At 39.2% G+C, this 11306-nt stretch overlaps 1 pseudogene; it reads left to right on the top strand.

Moving 5' to 3' along the window:
• Positions 1-886: 886 nt before the first annotated feature.
• Positions 887-4113, top strand: LOC142642410 (disease resistance protein RPP13-like; annotated as a pseudogene).
• The last annotated feature ends 7193 nt before the right edge of the window (positions 4114-11306 follow it).

The raw sequence follows: 11306 nt of genomic DNA, 5'->3' as shown, positions 1-11306 counted from the left end.
CCATGTCATTTCTCTGCTTAAAAATCAATCAATAATTGTGTCTTGAATTTGGTTCTTTGGCCTATATAATTTCACTAATTTGCTTCACTTACCATGTGATGTAAGGTGATAAAAATCAGTCAATAATTGTGTCCTGACTTTTGTTATTTGGCCCATATAGTTTGCCCCACTTAAAAATTTAATGGAAGGTGATGATCCTCTACTTTTTCTACTTGAATTTTAAGAGGGCGTTTGGATTCCACTGAAGTTGCGTCTGCATTTTCAGTTTTTTTTTTTTTTTTTTCTCCAGACGCAGTTGTTGACCCAATCTTCTGTGAACAGTGCATTCGTGCACTGTTCACAGACCCACAAATTTCACTTTTCAGCAACTTTTTCATTAAAAATGGGTCCCGCGGTACTATTCACACATTTTAAAATTATTTTGCTACAGTATTTTCAGTTTTCAGCAATAAGTTCTATCCAAACGGACCCTAAGTTTCGTAAAATCCAAAAGTTCTCTCCACGCGTTTATTTTCTTAGGGTCAGGAACAAACTTGGAATTTGCGTCTGCATTAAAATTTTTTTTTATTTTAATTATTCATTTCCAGATATATAAGTTACCATAATTTAACAATTAGTAATATGAGCACTTCAGTTTATTCAATAATAGGAGAAGAAAGGTAGGTGAGTCAAATTAATTACTACTTGCTTCATTGCTGAGTGGGACCCACCAACTCTAAAGGGAAGATGCATATACTCATGATAGGGTATATTTGTTCTCTAATTAAGAAGGGAAAATAGGGGCCACGCTTCTTCGAAAATGCATGGAAAAGGAGACATGAATTTACTGTGGCTTTGAAATATAAGCCATATTCCATGTTACACAAACTTTCCAGCTAAGATTTTTTGTCGTCACTGTTCAAAGACTTTAGATGAGGAAAAATCAACCTTCCCTTCCCCACAACCCTTTCCCTTGAGACAAAAAAAAAAAAAAAAAAAAAAAAAAAATTCAGTTGTTCCAGAAAATAAGCAGACATGGCAGACAGTGTTGTGACTTTCTTGTTGCAGAACCTGACTCAGTTGCTCACCCAAGAATCAAAATTGCTAGGTGGAGTAGAGGATCAAGTCAAATTGCTTAAGAACGAGCTGTCTCTGATCAATGTCTTCCTCCAAAATACTGAAGGGAAACGACATGACAAGTTGGTGAAGGAGGTAGTGAGCCAAATCAGGGACGTAGCCTATGAGGCTGAGGATGTTAATGATACGTTCGTCACAACTGTGACAAAGCACAGAAGAAGAAGAAGCAAGCTAAGGAAGTTAATCCATTCCTGTGACCGAGCAATCGCATTTCACGAGGTTGCAAGCAAGATAGAGAGCATCAAGAATGTCATCAAGGAAATTTATGAAAATAGGAGCAAGTACGGCATAGAAATAGCTGAATCGTCTGGAGGAGATGCAGAAGTGGAGGAGATACTGCACAGACGCAGGAGATATGTAGAGGAAGATCAAGTGGCGGGCTTCGATCATGACACAGAGCTATTGGTGAAGCGGCTTATTGAAGGGAGTTCACATCGTAATGTTGTTTCAATCATTGGCATGGGTGGCTTAGGTAAGACCACTCTTGCTAGGAAGATCTACAACAACAATCATGTCAAGAATTACTTTGACTTCCTTGGGTGGGTTTATGTCTCTCAAGAATATAGAATCAGAGATCTGTTGCTTGAAATTTTGAAGGGACTGTCACCTCTACCAAGAGTGATGTTGAGAGCTGAATTGAAAGAGAAACTACTCCACGGTTTGGATGCTACGTATAGTTCGAAAAAACCGAAAGGGACACTAACTGAAGACTCGAAACTATTCAAAGAAATGAATGAACGTTTCAAAGAAATGAATGATGAAGAATTCAGAAAGGCATGGTCTGAGTTCTTGGAAAGCGTACAAGACCATAATGATTTGAAAAATTCGTTGTCAAATTTCGTGCAAGATTTTTACAGCGAGAGTGGAGTAAAATTGAAAGATATGACTGAGGATGAATTGAAAAGTGTGCTGCTTGAAAGCTTGAAAGACGAGATACTTACTTGTTATGGATGACATCTGGAATATTGAAGTATGGAATGAGGCAAGTACTGCCTTTCCTAATAACTCGAATAGGAGTAGAATATTGATCACTACCCGAATAAAAGAAGTATCATTACATGCAAGTAGTGTTAATAATAGTGTTCCTCCTATTCCCCCTTATGAACTCCCACTTCTTGATGAAGATAAAAGTTGGGAACTCTTCTCTAAAAAGGTATTTTGGGAAGGTGCCTGTCCTCCAGAACTAGAAACTCTAGGTAGACAACTTGTGAAAAGTTGCCATGGTTTACCACTTGCTATTGTGGTATTGGGAGGTCTTTTGGCGAGTAAGGAGAAAACACATCGAATATGGTCAAAATATATTGGTCATGTCAATTCGTATCTGACCGATAATAGATCAAGTTGCATAGACATATTGGCTTTAAGTTACAATCACTTACCCCGACGCTTGAAACCATGCTTTCTATATTTTGGTATCTACCCAGAAGACTTTGAGATACCAGTGAGGCAACTAATCCGACTATGGATAGGCGAGGGATTCATTCGACAAATTGGGAATAGAAATATGGAGGACGTTGCTGAAGATTACTTGGAGGCACTCATTGATCGAAGCTTGATTCAAGTGGCAACAAAAAGGCTAGATGGAGGAGTTAAAACATGTCGTATCCATGATCTTTTAAGAGACCTTTGTATATCAGAGAGCGCTGAAGAGAAGTTTCTTGAGGTTCACTCGGATGTTAACCTTTCACCCATGTGCAAATCTCGTAGAATTTCCATCCATCATGCCAATTATCTAGACATTTCTTCCAACCCTTGTGAGCCTTCAAATTGTCGTTCTTTAATAAGCTTTGGGGGGGTTGACACACTAAAGATTCCTCTTGATAAAAGCTACTTGAAACCGCTATGCAGAAGTAACAAGTTGGTTCGGGTGGTAGAGCTCATGAATATGGGCATTTGTTGCTTAATCCCCAATGAGATTGAAAACCTGATCCATTTGAAGTACTTGAGCATTCAATCTTGTAGGCTTCATGTGATTCCAGATTCCATATGCAACCTTTGGAATCTAGAGATGTTGGACATGAGAAATTCTACAATAAAATCAAAATTCTTGCCCAAGGGGATATGGAAGTTACAAAAATTGAGGCATTTGTATCTAAATGGGTCTACGTGCCTACCTAGAACTGACAACAGAGTGGGTTTACCCAATTATCAGGTCCTTACTGGTATAGTTATAAATCAAGTCATTGAAAGTCTCTTTGCCAAGGCCAAATTTCCTAGTGTTAGAAAATTAGGATTGTATTCTTTAGGATTGACGGATTCAACAAAGTCAGGGCTTTTGTCAAGCCTCCTTCCCTTGCGTCATCTACAAACTTTGAAAACTCATAGACTTAGTGAGTTTTCGAGACCAATTTCAGTCGAGTTAACCCTCACGAAGATAACCATAGTATGCATAAGCTTATCTTCAGGCGTCATGAGAGTGTTGAGTAGCCTTACCAACCTTCGAGTACTCAAACTAGTAGGAACTATCAATGAAGGAGTCAGTAAGATGACTGTGAATTGCGATGAAAATAGTTTTCATCAACTCGAAGTCTTCAAAATGGCAAACGTAGATGTTTCAGAATGGACTATGGGGAAAGGTGCAATGCCAAGCCTTCAACGTATGGTCATCGAGCGTTGCGAGTTTACTGAGATGCCTATCAACAAACTATGGCGCTTAACTGCTTTGCAGGATGTGGAAGTTTTACATCCCTCGCCAAAATTGGCAATGACGCTTAAACGATTGCAGATGAGGGATGGATGTAAGCTCCAAGTCTATCCGCCTCTGGACCCAACTACTAATTGAGAAAAAGTTGATGGCTTCCTCTGCTGTGCTATCGTTTGGTCCACTGTTTGTTTGGGTTTTGATGGTATGATATCTGTACTTGTTATTTGCATTTTTTTGTCTTCTAATTATGTAATTAACTAATATTCCTAGCTTTTAAGCCTTTATTGCTTTTTATTTTTTGAAAAGCCTTTCCAATAATTTATTATATGTATGGTGACAAATACATTTTGGTTTGGAGGAAAGTATTGCGATAATTTATTATATTTGTAGTTATAAATTCATTTGATAATGCATGTTTGGGTTCAATTATATATATATATATATATATATATATTTCTGTATATAAAACTTCCACTCAAATTTTTTTAAAGATTTTTTACAAGAGGGATTTGAATGCAGATTCTCTGCACGAGAGTGAATAGTATTACTCTTGGCGGAACTTCCCATTTACACACACACATCTTCAAGATTTTTTTTTTTTTTTTTTAAAGATATCATTTCTAAATTTAAGTTCAATGACTAGACATCCTTATTCTGTTCTGAAAAAATGAACATCGAACATAACCAGTAAGTTGCCCACGTGATGGACAGATAATTTTGTGATATTTTATGTAAAACAGTTTTGAATAATGTTGTTCATAAATTATAAAGAAAAAGTAAACTAAATTAGAGTAAAAAAATATATATTTTGAGATATTAAAAATTGGTTTAGTAGTTTCACTGCATATTTATAGCCTTCTTAAGATAAGATTATTATTATTTTTAAATCATGAAACCAAAAATAAATTCCACTCATCAATAGTGAGACATTAAGACATGGTGTGAGCAAATGTATATGCATATGTCCGATGATTTAAAATTAAACCATGGTAGAATATGACTTTACATTGTGCACGAAATGTTCTCTCTACTTATATACCCAATACAAAAACTAATTAACAAAATTACGTAAACCTAAATCATATTTAAGCCTGTAAGTGCACAATTGCACCTAGACTCAAAGACAATTATGGGCTCAGGCCCAATGAGCCTTAAACAATGAAATTTGTAGAGTGTGGGTTTGAAATCTAATTTAGAGGTACTGGAAACTTGATAACAGGCTAAGGTGTGAAGATACTTGTAAATAGTAGATGATAGTTGCAAAGGGACCTCCTCGGACGTAAGCCGAGGACCACTTTTGTATTATTTCTCTTTCTTTATTAAAGGTTACAATTCTTAATTTCTTTCTTGGTAACTGACCGATCTCCTTTTCTTTGGCCTTCACCCCCTTTATCCACGTGTTGCTCAAATCTCCTTCCAGATATTTCTTCTCTTAGTACTTTAAATAGTAACCAAAAGTTTCGGTTCTACTGTTCAGGGGTCACTTCCCCATTAATGCGGCCAGGGAGGTAGGTGCAGGGTCTTTAATGTGGAGGTGGCAGCCTTTGCCTAAGATATTTTTCTAACACCGGTGTATCTAAAAGGTTCAGGGATTCCCCCTTTTAACCAACAGTCTTTCTGAAATTCTGCCTTGACTTTTATAGTGAATCTCCGAGTTCTCTTGGGTCTATCCGAGGAGAAACTCACCCTCGGATGTATCCTCGGACCCTCGGCGTATGAGTCGATTTGCAGTACTAACAGGTTCTTAATTTAGGAATAGGTCGGCCCTTCTTGTTAGAGCCCAAAGACCCAAATTCCTGCTTGGGTCCTTTTACTCCCCACAATAGCTCTCAAAACTCTATTTTTCAGCATCTGAGGAGAAAAATAGGGTTTTGATCCAACGAGAACTTACCCCACACGTTTTGTAAATAACCATGCGTGTGGAGATTGTTTCGTGTTCTAGAGGATGCCATTTGGCGGTTTCAATTTCAAAAACGCGTGCATTTATGACCGTAAGTTACACCTTGTTCCCCACGTTCAACGGTGAGATGAGCATCCAACGGCCCTTGTTACCCTCTGAAAATTTGGGCGGGACGGATGCAATTTCGAGGTCGCTTCCCGCACGTCATAACACTTTGGAAACATGCGCCTTCATTTATTTCTTCAGAGGCTAATCACATCAAAACATCAGTAGTTGCCTTTTCTCTGCAGAAATCTGTGGAAACTCGCACAACTTCAAACTCGTAAGTTCCTACTTTTTCTTTAATCCATTCTCCTCGGATCCTGTCCTCGGCTCCCACCTTAATCGCTCTCCCTCTCAAAACTCAGTCTTTCGTTCCTTTCTAATGGGTAAATTCAAGTGTTTAGTTGACACCGCCGCTGGGATGGAAGGTTTTAGAGCCAAATACCACATTCCCAGCGACGTACGTTTAAGATACTGTCCGGCAGAAGCCGTGGCTGGGTCTAGGAAAACGGGAGAGGTTATCATCCCCATGATTGCCATCATAGAAAGTGGGATGACCCTCCCTATGAGAAGCGTGACCAGGGAATACCTCCGCAACCACCGGTTGTGTCCTGACCAGTGTGCTCCCAACGTCTTTAGAGTCTTAGGAAGCGTCGACGCTCTAAACGAGCAGATGGGTCTAAACCTTACTTGGCATGACGTCGCTTTTATGTACGAATGCCACAAACTTACTAGGGTAGGCTATTATATCAAATCCCGCTCTAGCGTAGTTAGGTTAATTTCATGTTTGCCCAAGTCCAATAAAGGCATGAAGGACGACTACCTCATCGCCTCAGGCAACTGGCACGACGACCCCCACTGCCCAGTCGAATGGGGAGATCCAGGTGTGACTCCTTAGGATCTAACTTCCCACCCCATAAACAACACGTGCGCCCGCGCTTGAGCCACTGCAACGTTGCGGATTTGAACCGAGTGCTACGCTCAGAGGTTTTCGTGAGTGAAGACTTGCAACTTAGAGCGGCTCACTTGATATTAGGGTACGACCCTATATCCTTGGACTTCCAGGAGATCGAGAACGCAATCGTTGCGGGTGACCGGAGGCGTAGGAGGATCCACGTAACCAGACCACACTTCTTAGCCGACCACGACATTCCTGACGACCCCTACACCATACTGTACACGCAACCCATCGCGGCAATCCCTCTCGCCAAGCACTCTCAGGCAACTGTTGTCCCAGAGGAGTAAGTGTCTTCGTCGAACACGTTGGACGAGGAGATAAACAAGTTTCAACTTGAGGACGTCCAAAGACCTCGTGGAAACCCGTTTGTCGTCCTTTCCGACGAGGAAGAGGAGCTCGCCAAGACCTCTGGGATAGCCGGCCTAGTGATAGCACATCCAGACGACAGCTCTATTGAAGAAGATATGGACGTGCTTAAGGGCCTCCTGACCGTGAGAGGCGAGAAAGTAGCCAAGAAGGGAGCGAGGGGATCTCAAGCTCCCCTAGCCTTGCCACCACCCCCTCCTCCAGCCGACCCCAAGCCTCCTGCTGATGATCTGAAGAAGAAAAAGAAGGTGGAGGCCGAGTGGGCTGGTGGCGAGAAGCAGAAAAAGCTGAAACAGCAGCCACCGCAGGCTCAGCAGCAGAAGCTGGACAAGGGCAAAGGGCGCGCCCGTTCAGTTGAAAGTGGGGAGATCAGAGACATGGCCGAGGTGCGCCGAGCACCAGCTATGTGGTCTCCCGAACTGAGATTGGATGGAGCACCAATTCCCCTCCAGTCCAACATCAGGGCGTTCTAACAAGGCCATGCCCTCCACCTGGCCGAGGCGTTGGAGCGTCCTCTTCTGCTGCCCAAGGACATGGAAGCCTTGGAAAAGATGAGCCAGCCTCAGCTGTTCCTTTCTTTAAAAAGGGACTTAGCTCTGGTAAGTTTCACTTCGTACTTATACTTTAGGGTTATTTGTAAAGATTTTACCGCATTTAACCCCCTAACGTTTATCACGGGCCATCCAAGAAGTTTTCGCTGCCGAGAAGTTCGTGGAGGATTCTAGAAAGCGAGCTGGAATGGAGCAGGAGATAACGCAAGAGACAGAAAAGTCCCTAAGCCAGGCCCTAGTGGAAAATGGGAAGCTCACTTCGCAGCTGGCCGATCTAAAAAGAGAGAAGGACGGTGCTGAAGCCAGCCTAAAGACGATGAAGAACCACGTGGAGGGGCAACGTAAGCTTCTTCACCAAAAGGATGATGAGCTCTCCCAGGCCCAACGGGCACGCTCTGACTTAGAGAAGGAGCTTGTGCGGATGAAGGAGGAAGCTCGCACCTTCAAGCACTCACTGGAGGCTGCAAAGTAGGCCAGTTATCAGGAGGGAGTGGCTGCAACACAGGACCAGCTGACAGAAGCTTTCGCGGCCTTGTGCCGAGAATATTGTCAGCAGGTTTGGAGGGAGGCTTTAAATGCAGTAGGGGTTCCTCAAGCTTCCGAGCTGAGGAAGCCCAAGAACGTTTGGCTTCCCCTTGACATACAGGAGATAGAAGACACTCATGTTGTCACCTCTCCTGCCCTTCCTCCCGTGGTGCCAGAACTCGTTCCTGATCCTACAGAACATGAAGGTTCCCATAAAGAGAAGGACGGGTGTGAAGGTGCCGAGAAAGAGCGAAGCCAGAATGTGGAGCCCATCATTCCTTCAACAGACAAAGGGAAACAAGTCTTGTCTGCCTTTGAGTTGGACTTGAAGAGCACCGAGGTTGGCAGCACTTCCCTTCAAGACCCCCTCCAATAGCTTAGGGCCTAGCATAGGACTTCTTCTGTATTCAATTTTCATTCGAGTTGTATTTATTTTACTTTGTCCTTTTTATGCTTGTCATGAAAGTTTTTACTAACACGTAGCTAAAGAAAGAACAGAATAAATAAGTCTAACTCCAACAGTTGAGCAGTTATAACCTTTAAACAGCCATATGCACACTTGCTTTGCAAAGTAAGAAATTCAAGAATCTGACAAAAACTAACTTAGTTTGGATGGTATACAATGCCTTACTTAGAAAACCCACATGATAGTTAAACTTTGTAATCTGAGATACCAATTTTAGTAGAGTGTAAGGTCCGAGGACCATACCTTACAAAACTTTTGTTTTAATGCTTGCAGATGTACAGCTTAAGATCCAATTTAACAGATGGTAAGGTATTGATTTCCACAAAGTGTGTGATAAGAATAAGAACAATGACTAAAAATGTTAATTTCCCTAAATAGGGCTCTTTTTAACAAATGATAAGACATCAATTTTCACAGGGTTTGTGGTCCGAGAACCATACAAAACCAAGTTTCTGTTTGATACTTAGGAATAGTAACTTCAAATGTTAATTTCTCCAAAGTAGAAGGTCTGAGGACTCGGCATAACTAAGGTTCTGTTTAACAAATGATAAGATATCAATTTCCACAAGGTTTGCGGTCCGAGGACCATACTTAACCAAGTTTCTGTTTGACACTTAGGAATAGTAACTTCAAATGTTAATTTCCCCAAAGTAGAAGGTCTGACGACCCGACATAACTAAGGTTCTGTTTAACAAATGATAAGATATCAATTTCCACAAGGTTTGTGGTCCGAGGACCATACTTAACCAAGTTTCTGTTTGACACTTAAGAATAGTAACTTCAAATGTTAATTTTCCCAAAGTAGAAGGTCCGAGGACCCGACATAACTAAGGTTCTGTTTAACAAATGATAAGATATCGATTTCCACAAGGTTTGTGGTCCGAGGACCATACTTAACCAAGTTTCTGTTTGACACTTAGGAATAGTAACTTCAAATGTTAATTTCCCCAAAGTAGAAGGTCTGAGGACCCGGCATAATTAAGGTTCTGTTTAACAAATGATAAGATATCAATTTCCACAAGGTTTGTGGTCCGATGACCACACTTAACCAAGTTTCTGTTTGACACTTAGGAATAGTAACTGTAAGCCCCTAATGAAATAACAGTAAAATAAAATAATGTGAACTTTTGGGTAACATAATGAAAGAGGTAAAAGAAATACTAAATGCAAAATTAAAGTGCCACTTGGCAGGATTTCATGCACTCTCACATGAGGTCTTTGAGAGAAAGACATTTTGTAACAACTAGTATTCTACAATATTCCTCCAAAATTTTTTTTTTACTCATTCCTTGAACTGAATAATTATAATGGTTATGTGTGTGCAACTTATAATTGTTATTTCATTGCATATTTAAAGCCTTCTCAAGGTAAGATTATTATTATTTTTTAAATCATGAAACCAAAAATAAATGAAAAAGAGTAATGAGACCATGAAAATCAAATAATTTGTGTTGTGTTCACACATTAAATACTATGAAATAAAAGTATATCCAACACTCTTACTGTCTTCCACTCATTGATAGTGCGACATTAAAACATGGTGTAGGCAAGTGTGTATGCACGTATCTTATAGATGATTTAAAACCATGGTAGAATATGGTTTTACATTGCGTACCAAATATTCTTTCTACTTATAAACCCAAAACAAAAATTATCCAACCAAATTACCCAAACCTAAATCATATTTAATCCCCTAATTTAAATAGAAAAAAAAAAAATACTTGTAGGCGTTTCAGCTTCTTGATAGTAGTGGGAGGCCAATATGACGGAGGTAGCGGTCCCTCAGATTTCTCTCTCTTTCAAATGTTTTGTCAGTCTTAAGTCTTTTATAGTGAAACAATGTGTTTTAATTTTGTAGTAAAATAATGCATTTTATTTAACAATCCACAACATTTTTATGTCTCTCTATCTCCCTCCAAGGCCTTATCTGGTTAGTTATTACTATTAATTTTTAATTATTATTTTTTTGCTTTTTTTAAAATATTAAAATGGTGGGTATGCTAAAAGACATGAAAAATAGAGAAATGTGTGATGTAAGCTTAGGCAATTAATGAGAGACTAATGAGATAACAATAAAATAAGTTAATCTAAACTTTTGGGTAACAGTAAAAAAAAATCTTAATGTAAGAGGTAAAAAAATGCTAAATGCAAATTTAGAGCATCACTTGGCAAAATCTCATGCACTCCCGCATGAGATTTCTACTTTTATATATATATATATATATATATATATATATATATATATATATATGGATGATTATTCCTTTATAATTCCTAATTACTAATCAACATGAGTCTCAAAGAACTTTGTGATTGGACTTTATCATACGTACAAAATAAGCATAAATTTTTTTATCTTTATTTTTTAAAAATGATATTACTATTGTGTTCATCCTTATAAGAATTTAAGCATATATTAAATTTTCATTATTTTTGATAATTTTTCTTTGATTCCTTTATAATTTATATATTGTGTTAGTTTAAATGAATTTTTTCTCAAGTTTTTAGAGGATGGACTTTAGATAAGATGTTCAATTTTTATATGTCAAGCATTGATTGTAAGTCTTGTACATGGAACAAATAGAGATAATAAATTAAGACTACGGTCCATTTTGGTTGGCCTTAGCTTGGTTTGTCTAGACATCAATTTTCTCTCTTGCCAAAAGTCCGACTTATTTTAGGCAGAAGTTTCCTTGATATTTACTTATATACAAAATTTCAGGATTATTAAATTGGAA

Source organism: Castanea sativa, chromosome 7 (genome assembly GCF_040712315.1).
Source record: "Castanea sativa cultivar Marrone di Chiusa Pesio chromosome 7, ASM4071231v1".
Lineage (NCBI taxonomy): Eukaryota > Viridiplantae > Streptophyta > Magnoliopsida > Fagales > Fagaceae > Castanea > Castanea sativa.
The sequence above is the reverse complement of the archived record's forward strand: the minus strand, read 5'-3'. Positions and strand labels throughout refer to the sequence as shown.